The sequence below is a fragment of the Choloepus didactylus genome, chromosome Y (assembly GCF_015220235.1).
Source record: "Choloepus didactylus isolate mChoDid1 chromosome Y, mChoDid1.pri, whole genome shotgun sequence".
NCBI lineage: Eukaryota > Metazoa > Chordata > Mammalia > Pilosa > Megalonychidae > Choloepus > Choloepus didactylus.
In genome coordinates this window covers 18,998,838-19,009,949 of record NC_051335.1, presented here as the reverse complement: position 1 = coordinate 19,009,949, position 11,112 = coordinate 18,998,838, and the positions used below count along the sequence as shown (strand labels likewise).

Genomic DNA, 11,112 nt, shown 5'->3' with positions numbered 1-11,112 from the left:
ACAAAAAAGCAAATCATGACCCTGACATGTATATTGTGATACCACTGACATAAAGCTAAACCACACCAAAATTTAGTTGCTTAAAACAGCATTTATTTCATTTGCTCAAGATTCTGTGGGTCAGCAATTTGGACTGGACTCAGTTGGGCATTTCTCGTGGTCTTGCCTGGTCTTGCTTGTGCTAGCAGCTTGGCAAGGGCTAGATGATCTAAGGATGGCTTCACTCACATGTCTGGCCATTGGCAGGCTGTCAGCCAGGGTGTCTAGGTTTTCCTCCTTGTGATCTCTCCAGAAAGCTGCTGTGGACTTGTTCATATGGTGGTTGCATTTTAAGAGAGCAAGCACCAATGTGCAAGTGCTTTTTTAAGCTGGTGCTTGCATCATACTTGCAGCTATTCCATTAGCCAAAGCAAGTTACATGGCCACTTCTACAGTTAATGTGGGAGGAGACTACCCAAGGGTATGGATTTAGAGAGGCATGATTCATCGGGAGCCATTACTGTAGCAATCTCCCACAACTGGATATTTTTAGGGATATACACATAAGTAGTATAAATATAAAAACATGCATGGAAATAGTGAATACTAAAGTCTGAATAGTGGTTACCTCTGGGGAGATAAGAAGAGGAAAGGGGGAGGAATAGGTACACATGATGCTTAAAACTGTATCAGTGATGTGTTATTTCTTTAAAAAAATTAGGAAGGAAATTTGTCAAAATGTTGATTTGACAAGCTGAGTTGTGGATACATGGGTGTTTATTATATTAATCTCTTCCCTTTTTTGTCTGCTCAAAGTATTTCCAAATTTTAAAAAAGTGAATAGGAGGTATGGAAATGCAAACCAATCTTTGAAAAAGTACGGCAAAAGGAAAGGGTGTAAGGGGAAGTGGGTATTAGCTAGACAATAAGAGCACAGTCAAAGGAGAACTGTGTTTTCAAAAAGATGGGCAAAGGCTTGAGAACATTAATAGGTTAAAGAGGAGGTGTCAGTAGATTTGGCTACTGAAAGAGAAAGTTAATTCAAAAAGCAAATTTCTAGAACACGTCACCAATGTCCGCAAGCCAGGTGAAGTACCACTGCGGCAGCGGTGAGGCCTCGCATGTGGCAGGGCGACATGGGCTTTGGCCTCCCTCCGGTTCCCGGGAAGCAGGCCAGCGACAAGTGTGGGAACAGCAGCAGCAGAGGTGGAGGCTCTGGCTCATCTCTCTCCTCCCCCTCAGTGGGTCGTTGGAGTGGGGTCTGCTGCCCGAGAATGGGAATTCTCTTCCCCGGGATGTGGAGACTGTTCAATCACCAGGAGCACAGAGTCATCATTATTGGGCTTGATAATGCAGGGAACACTACCATCCTTTACCAGTTTTCTATGAAGGAAGTTGTACATACAACCCCTACAACAGGAAGTAATGTAGAAGAGATAGTTGTTAATAATACGCTTTTCCTCATGTGGGATATTGGTGGCCAAGAATCTGTTCATTCTTCCTGGAACGCTTACTATACTAACATTGAGTTTGTGATAGTTGTTGTGGACAGTACAGACAGAGAAAAGATTTCTGTAACTAGAGAAGAACTGTATAAAATGTTAACGTGAGGACCTAAGAAAAGCTGGATTGCTGATTTTTGCTAATAAACAAGATATTAAAAAATGTATGCTTGTGGCAGAAATCACCCAGTTTTTGAAACTAACTTCTGTTAAAGATCACCAGTGGCATATCCAAGCATGCTCTGTTCTTACAGGTGAGGGATTGTGCCAAGGAGTTGAATGGATGGTGTCACTATTTAAGATTAGATGATCTCTATTCATCTCTTCTCATAGACTTTGTATAAACGAAGTGCTGGACTTTTCCTGAAAGCTGAAAAATTAATGATTTAGATATATTTATAATAAATTGATTTAAACTTTTTCTATAAGAAGAAAAATTAAGACCACTCATTTGAAAACAAAGATGAAGTCTCATCTTCCAATTGACTTTCATTAGTTCCCTTCAAAGTAAGGTCTTAAAGCTGTGACTGACATTTTTCCCATAATTAACCCTCTCAGGACATTGTGTAGCCTGTGGTAAGTATAAAAGGTGGAAGACATTATTAACTTTAAGAGCTCTATTATCAGTATAAACCTCCGTGGTTGAATGTTGTTCTCTTCTTGTTCTATTAAGTCAAAATACAAATCAGCACAGATATTTAGTTCCCAATATTTTATTTTTTTTTTAAAATTCAGTTTTATTGAAATATATTCACAAACCATACAGTCATCCATGGTATACAATCAACTGTTCACAGTATGATCATATAGTTATGCGTTCATCACCACAATCTATTTCTGAACATTTTCCTTACATCAGAAAGAATCAGAATAAGAATAAGAAATAAAAGTGAAAAGAGAATACCCAAACCATCCCCCCATCCCACCCTATTTGTCATTTAGTTTTTACTCCCATTTTTCTACTGATTTTTTTTCAATTTTTTAACTTTGTTTATCAAAAAATTAAAAACAAACAGGCAAACAACAACCAAAAAAACCCCACAACATTTCAAACAAAGCAATGGATTAAGGAAAACAAGTAACCTAAAATAACTACTTTGCTTCCAATATGTTCCTACCATACCCCAAGAAAATTAATAAACCATGTCCAAACAGAGGAGTAAGAAAAACAAATAATCTAAAATAACTACATTGCTTCCAACATGTTCCTACCATACCCCAAGAAAATTAACAACCCCTAAGAAAACAAAGGAATAAGAGAAAAAAAAACCTCAAATAACTCTATTGCTTCCAACATGATCTTACTATATCCAAGAAAGTTTACAAACCATAATCATTCCTGAGCATTCCCATAACATTGAGATTACCCTCCATAGTTTATCTGTTCTTATTAGATTATCATTCCCCCTCCACTAATTGGTATCTCTAGGTCCCCTACATTCTACAGTATAAAACATTGTACATTTTTCACAGAATTCACATTAGTGGTAACATACAATATCTCTCTTTTTGTGCCTGGCTTATTTTGCTCAGCATTATGTCTTTTTTTTGTTTTTTGTTTTTTTGTTTTTTTTTTTAATCTTCATTTCATTGAGATATATTCATATACCACGCAGTCATACAAAACAAATCGTACTTTCGATTGTTCACAGTACCATTACATAGTTGTACATTCATCACCCAAATCAATCCCTGACACCTTCATTAGCACACACACAAGAATAACAAGAATACTAATTAGAGTGAAAAAGAGCAATTGAAGTAAAAAAGAACACTGGGTACCTTTGTCTGTTTGTTTTCTTCCCCTATTTTTCTACTCATCCATCCCTAAACTAGACAAAGTGGAGTGTGGTCCTTATGGCTTTCCCAATCCCCTTGTCACCCCTCATAAGCTACATTTTTATACAACTGTCTTCAAGATTCATGGGTTCTGGGTTGTAGTTTGATAGTTTCAGGTATCCACCACCAGCTACCCCAATTCTTTAGAACCTAAAAAGGGTTGTCTAAAGTGTGCATAAGAGTGCCCACCAGAGTGACCTCTCGGCTCCTTTTGGAACCTCTCTGCCACTGAAGCTTATTTCATTTCCTTTCACATCCCCCTTTTGGTCAAGAAGATGTTCTCCGTCCCACGATGCCAAGTCTACATTCCTCCCCGGGAGTCATATTCCACGTTGCCAGGGAGATTCACTCCCCTGGGTGTCTGATCCCACGTAGGGGGGAGGGCAGTGATTTCACCTTTCAAGTTGGCTTAGCTAGAGAGACAGGGCCACATCTGAGCAACAAAGAGGAATTCGGGAGGAGGCTCTCAGGCACAACCATAGGGAGGCCTAGCCTCTCCTTTGCAGCAACCGTCTTCCCAAGGGTAAAACCTGTGGTAGAGGGCTCAACCCATCAAACCACCAGTCCCCTATGTCTGTGGTCATGTTAGCAACCATGGAGGTGGGGTAGGCGAATACCCCTGCATTCTCCACAGGCTCCTCAAGGGGGCACTGCATCTTTTTTTTTTCCTTGTTTTTTTTTTTTTTTTAACTTTCCCTTCTTTTTTAAATCAACTGTATGAAAAAAAAGTTTAAAAGAAAACAAACATACAATAAAAGAACATTTCAAAGAGACCATAACAAGGGAGTAAGAAAAAGACAACTAACCTAAGATAACTGCTTAACTTCCAACATGTTCCTACTTTACCCTGAGAAAGTTACCTAATATAGCAACATTTCTATGAACTTGCTCCTACTATATCCATCAGAAATTAACAGACCAGAGTCATTCCTGGGCATCCCCAGAACGTTAAATAGCTTATCTGTTCTTCTTGGATTATTGTTCCCCCTTTCTTAATTGCTCTCTATTGCTAGTTCCCCTACATTCTACATTATAAGCCATTTGTTTTACATTTTTCAAAGTTCACATTAGTGGTAGCATATAATATTTCTCTTTTTGTGCCTGGCTTATTTCACTCAGCATTATGTCTTCAAGGTTGAACCATGTTGTCATATGTTTCACGAGATCGTTCCTTCTTACTGCCGCGTAGTATTCCATCGTGTGTATATACCACATTTTATTTATCCACTCATCTGTTGAAGGACATTTGTGTTTTTTCCATCTTTTGGCAATTGTGAATAATGCTGCTATGAACATTGGCGTGCAGATATCTGTTCGTGTCACTGCTTTCTGATCTTCCGGGTATATACCGAGAAGTGCAATCGCTGGATCGAATGGTAACTCTGTATCTAGTTTTCTAAGGAACTGCCAGACTGACTTCCAGAGTGGCTGAACAATTATACAGTCCCACCAACAGTGAATAAGAGTTCCAATTTCTCCACATCCCCTCCAGCATTTGTAGTTTCCGGTTAGTTTAATGGCAGCCATTCTAACCGGTGTTAGATGGTATCTCATTGTGGTCTTAATTTGCATCTCTCTAATAGCTAGTGAAGCTGAAAATTTTTTCATGTGTTTCTTGGCCATTTGTATTTCCTCTTCAGAGACTGTCTTTTCATATCTTTTGCCCATTTTATAATTGGGCTGTCTGTACTATTGTCATTGAGTTGTAGGATTTCTTTATATATGCAAGATATCAGTCTTTTGTCAGATACATGGTTTCCAAAAATTTTTTCCCATTGAGTTGGCTGCCTCTTTACCTTTTTGAGAAATTCCTTTGAGGTGCAGAAACTTCTAAGCTTGAGGAGTTCCCATTTGTCTATTTTCTCTTTTGTTGCTTGTGCTTCGGGTGTAAAGTCTAGGAAGTGGCCACCTAATACAAGGTCTTGAAGATGTTTTCCTACATTATCTTCTAGGAGTTTTATGGTACTTTCTTTTATATTGAGATCTTTGGTCCATTTTGAGTTAATTTTTGTGTAGGGGGTGAGGTAGGGGTCCTCTTTCATTCTTTTGTATATGGATATCCAACTCTCCCAGCCCCATTTGTTGAAAAGACCATTATGACTCAGTTCAGTGACTTTGGGGGCCTTATCAAAGATCAGTCGGCCATAGATCTGAGGGTCTATCTCCGAATTCTCAATTTGATTCCATTGATCTATATGTCTATCTTTGTGCCAGTACCATGCTGTTTTGACAACTGTAGCTTTATAATAAGCTTCGAAGTCAGGGAGTTTAAGTCCTCGCACTTCGTTTTTCTTTTTTAGAGTATCTTTAGCAATTCGAGGCATCTTCCCTTTCCAAATAAATTTGATAACTAGCTTTTCCAAGTCTGCAAAGTAGGTTGTTGGAATTTTGATTGGGGTTGCATTGAATCTGTAAATGAGTTTGGGTAGAATTGACATCTTAATGACATTTAGTCTTCCTATCCATGAACATGGAATATTTTTCCATCTTTTAAGGTCCCCTTCTATTTCTTTTAGTAGAGTTATGTAGCTTTCTTTGTATAGGTCTTTTACAACTTTGGTTAAGTTTATTCCTAGGTATTTGATTTTTTTAGTTGCTATTGAAAATGGTATCTTTTTCTTGAGTGTTTCTTCGGTTTGTTCATTTCTAGCATATAGAAACATTACTGACTTATGTGCATTAATCTTGTATCCCGCTACTTTGCTAAATTTGTTGATTAGCTCTAGTAGCTGTATCGTCGATTTCTCAGGGTTTCTGGATATAAGATCATATCATCTGCAAACAATGACAGTTTTACTTCTTCTTTTCCAATTTGGATGCCTTTTATTTCTTTGTCTTGCCGGATTGCCCTGGCTAGCACTTCCAGCACAATGTTGAATAACAGTGGTGACAGCGGGCATCCTTGTCTTGTTCCTGATCTTAGAGGGAAGGATTTCAGTCTCTCACCATTGAGTACTATGCTGGCTGTGGGTTTTTCATATATGCTCTTTATCATGTTGAGGAAGTTTCCTTCAATTCCTACCTTTTGAAGTGTTTTTATCAAAAAGGGATGTTGGATTTTGTCAAATGCTTTTTCAGCATCTATTGAGATGATCAATTGATTTTTCCCTTTTGACTTGTTAATGTGTTGTAATACATTGACTGATTTTCTTATGTTGAACCATCCTTGCATGCCTGGAATGAACCCCGCTTGGTCATGCTGTATGATTTTTTTAATGTGTCTTTGGATTCGATTTGCAAGTATTTTGTTGAGGATTTTTGCATCTATATTCATTAGGGAGATTGGCCGGTAGTTTTCCTTTTTTGTAACATCTTTGTCTGGTTTTGGTATTAGATTGATGTTAGCTTCATAAAATGAGTTAGGTAGTGTTCCATTTTCCTCAACGTTTTGAAAGAGTTTGAGTAACATTGGTGTCAGTTCTTTCTGGAAAGTTTGGTAGAATTCCCCTGTGAAGCCATCTGGCCCTGGGCATTTATTTGTGGGAAGATTTTTGATGACTGATTGGATCTCTTTGCTTGTGATGGGTTGGTTGAGGTCTTCTGTTTCTTCTCTGGTCAGTCTAGGTTGTTCATATGTTTCCAGGAAATTGTCCATTTCCTCTACATTATCCAGTTTGTTGCCATACAGTTGTTCATAGTATCCTCTTATAATTTTTTTAATTTCTTCAGGATCTGCAGTTATGTCACCTTTTTCATTCATTATTTTGTTTATATGGGTCTTCTCTCTTTTTGATTTTGTCAGTCTAGCTAGGGGCTTGTCAATCTTGTTGATCTTCTCAAAGAACCAACTTTTGGTGATATTTATCCTCTCTATTGTTTTTTTGGTCTCTATGTCATTTATTTCTGCTTTAATCTTTGTTATTTCTTTTCTTGTATTTGGTTTAGTATTGGTTTGCTGTTCATTTTCCAGCTTCTTCAGTTGATCCATCAGTTCTTTGATTTTGGCTCTTTCTTCCTTTTTTATATATGCGTTTAGTGCTATAAATTTCCCCCTTAGCACTGCTTTTGCTGCATCCCATAGGTTTTGGTATGTTGTGTTCTCATTTTAATTCATCTCTATATATTTAGCAATTTCTCTTGCTATTTCTTCTTTAACCCACTGATTGTTTAGGAGTGTGTTGTTTAACCTCCAGGTATTTGTGAATTTTCTAAGTCTCTGATGGTTATTGACTTCTAATTGTATTCCATTGTGGTCAGAGAATGTGCTTTGACTAATTTCAATCTTTTTAAATTTATTGAGGCTTGTTTTATGTCCCAGCATATGATCTATTCTGGAGAAAGTTCCATGAGCACTAGAAAAGTATGTGTATCCTGGTGATTTGGGATGTAATGTCCTGTATATGTCTGTTAAATCTAATTCATTTATCAGATTGTTTAGGTTTTCAATTTCCTTATTGGTCTTCTGTCTGGTTGATCTATCTATAGGAGAGAGTGATGTGTTGAAGTCTCCCACAATTATTGTGGAAACATCAATTGCTTCCTTTAGTTTTGCCAGTGTTTCTCTCATGTATTTTGTGGCACCTTGATTGGGTGCATAGACATTTATGATTGTTATTTCTTCTTGTTGAATTGCCCCTTTTATTAATATGTAGTGGCCTTCTTTGTCTCTCAAAACATCCCTGCATTTAAAGTCTATTTTATCTGAGATTAATATTGCTACACCTGCTTTCTTTTGGCTGTAGCTTGCATGAAATATTTTTTCCATCCTTTCACTTTCAGTTTCTTTGTGTCCCTGTGTCTAAGATGAGTCTCTTGTATGCAACATATTGATGGTTCATTTTTTTTGATCCGTTCTGCGAATCTATATCTTTTAATTGGGGAGTTTAATCCATTTACATTCAACGTTATAACCGTGAAGGCATTTCTTGAATCAGCCATCTTATCCTTTGGTTTATGTTTGTCATATTTTTCCCCTCTGTCTATTAATATCCTTTATTGTACCCATACTGAATCTCTTTAGTACTGAACCTTTCTCCAAGTCTCTCTGTCCTTTCTTTTTTTCTCTGTCTGTAGGGCTCCCTTGAGTATCTCCAGTAGGGCAGGTCTCTTGTTAGCAAATTCTCTCAGCATTTGTTTGTCTGTGAAAAATTTCAGCTCTCCCTCAAATTTGAAGGAGAGCTTTGCTGGATAAAGTATTCTTGGCTGGAAATTTTTCTCACTCAGAATTTTAAATATATCGTGCCACTGCCTTCTTGCCTCCATGGTGGCTGATGAGTAGTCACTACTTAGTCTTATGCTGTTTCCTTTGTATGTGGTGAATTGCTTTTCTCTTGCTGCTTTCAGAACTTGCTCCTTCTCTTCTGTGTTTGATAGTGTGATCAGTATATGTCTCGGAGTGGGTTTATTTGGATTTATTCTATTTGGAGTTTGCTGAGCATTTATGATTTGTGTATTTATGTTGTTTAGAAGATTTGGGAAGTTTTCCCCAACAATTTCTTTGAATACTCTTCCTAGACCTTTACCCTTTTCTTCCCCTTCTGGGACACCAATGAGTCTTATATTTGGACGTTTCATATTATCTATCATATCCCTGAGGTCCGTTTCGATTTTTTCTATTTTTTCCCCATTCTTTATTTTATGCTTTCATTTTCCATTGTGTCATCTTCGAGGTCACTGATTCGTTGTTCAACTTCCTCTAGTCTTGTACTATGAGTGTCCAGAATCTTTTTAATTTGGTCAACAGTTTCTTTAATTTCCATAAGATCATCCATTTTTTTATTTAGTCTTGCAATGTCTTCTTTATGTTCTTCTAGGGTCTTCTTGATACCCTTTGTATCCCGTCTATGGTCTCATTGTTCATCTTTAGTTCTCTGAGTAGCTGCTCTAGGTGCTGTGTCTCTTCTGGTCTTTTGATTTGGGTGCTTGGGCTTGGGTTATCCATATCGTCTGATTTTTTCATATGCTTTATAATTTTCTGTTGTTTTTGGCCTCGTGGCATTTGCTGAACTTGATAGGGTTCTTTTAGGATTTGTAGACCAATTGAAGTCCTTATCTCTAATTTATCAGATCTACAGCTTCGTGGAGTACACTTTCTCTAACTAACCAGCAGGTGGCGTCCACGAGCCACCTGTTCTCCACAAGCCAGTTCTCCTCTGCTTAGCCTTTTTGGTGAGTGGGGGAGTGAGTCTTGTGGGGTCCAATTGGTGTACCAAGCTTGCATGTGTAGTTGGTGTTGCCTGCCCTGTATATGGGGCGTGTTTCTGGGCAGTCAGGGAGGGGGGGTGGCTCTAACAATCAAATCTCCCTGGTGATCGTAGAGTTTTAAAGCTGCTGCAATAGTCTAATCCTTCAGTTCAGTCCTGCCACAGTTTGTCTCTGCCACTGACCCACAAGTCCTTGGTATTGGCGTATGGCTCCAGAGACTTGCAAGTGGGCCCCTCTTCCAGGCCGTGCACCCCGGGTCCTCTGTTGAGGGATGACTGTGCTATGTCACAGGTGAGTGCCGTCCCCCCAGGGCAGTTCTGGGCTGCTGGGCTGTGTAGGGAGGCTCCCAGTCTGCTGAAATGATGGCTGAATGGGGCTTTGTTAATTCACACTGCTCTACCTTCCCAACTCTGGGACAATCAGCTGAGGTTGCAGGGAAGGCTAATGTCCATGCCCAGTTTTGTGGTGTGTGCCTGTTATTTGAAGCACTTCCGTCACACTGGGTTGTCTGGGGCAGTTCTGGGCTATGGGGCTGGCGATGGGCAGGAGTGTTTCCTGTCCACCAGGATGATGGCTGTGAGCGGACACCCCCTTTACTTGGGAAGTTGTGGTGTTTAGTGAATTTTCTCAGCCACTGGATTATTGCGTTTTGTCTCAGAGCTCTCTTAGTTCTGCTCTTGACTTGACCTGCCCAAATAGTAAGTCTTTGAAGCTTTCTGTATTGGCTTCTTAGAGTAATTGTTGTAGAAAAAGAAAAAAGGATTAAAAAAAAAAAAGAGAGAAAAAAAAAAACGGGCCCTCCTCAGAGATCTAATGGGTTATTGAAATGCTAAGAGACAAAGCAACCAGGGCCATTAAGGAAAGGTCCACAGGGCAGAGAGATCAGCTTTTCTTCGGGATTTGCATATGCGCCTCAGGGCCCTTCCCCTTTCTATGTTCACCAGAACTCCAAAAATCCTCCGCTTTTATTTTGGAGTTTTTCGTGTTGTTTTTTTTCTATGCCTGTCTCCTCTCTGCTGGGCTGGCTGCTCTCAGATTCTCTGGTGTCTGGTCTCAGTCTATCTATGGTTGGATTTTGGATCAGTAGAATGAGTTTCCGATAAGGGCTGCCACTGCACTTCTCCCTTCTCGTTCCTGGAGCTGATAGCCCCTCCTCCCCCGGGACTGAGCCTGGTAGTGAGGGGCGTGGGTCCCCTGGCCGCAAAAACTTACAGATTTCGCTGATCTCAGCAGTTCCACGTTTTCATGAGTGTTGTATGAAGTATGCCCAAAGTCAGATTGCTCTGTGGTGTCCAGTCCACGCAGTTCCTGGCTTTCTACCTACTTTCCTGGAGGAGTAACTAAAACATACAGCTCACCAGTCTGCCATCTTGCACCGCCTCAGTTCCCAATATTTTAATGTGTAGTGTTACTTATGAAAAATATTTTGCATAATGTTGTATAGGTATCGTGTATATACCTCAAGTTCAAGTTAATGGCTTTGATTTATGTTCTAAAAAAATTAGTAATAGAAAAATTCATTTATCCTTATTTGTAACCAAATGTGATGAGTACCGGCATTGAGGTTAAGTGTCAGTTTGTAATTTTCCCCTTAGGTTCTTAGTATTGTACTAACTGACCCCAAAATCACTGAGCTGCTCTTAAAAAA

General features: G+C 39.1%; 1 pseudogene; it reads left to right on the top strand.

Moving 5' to 3' along the window:
* The first annotated feature begins 1,253 nt into the window (after positions 1–1,253).
* LOC119524274 lies at positions 1,254–1,791 on the top strand (annotated as a pseudogene).
* Positions 1,792–11,112: the final 9,321 nt, after the last annotated feature.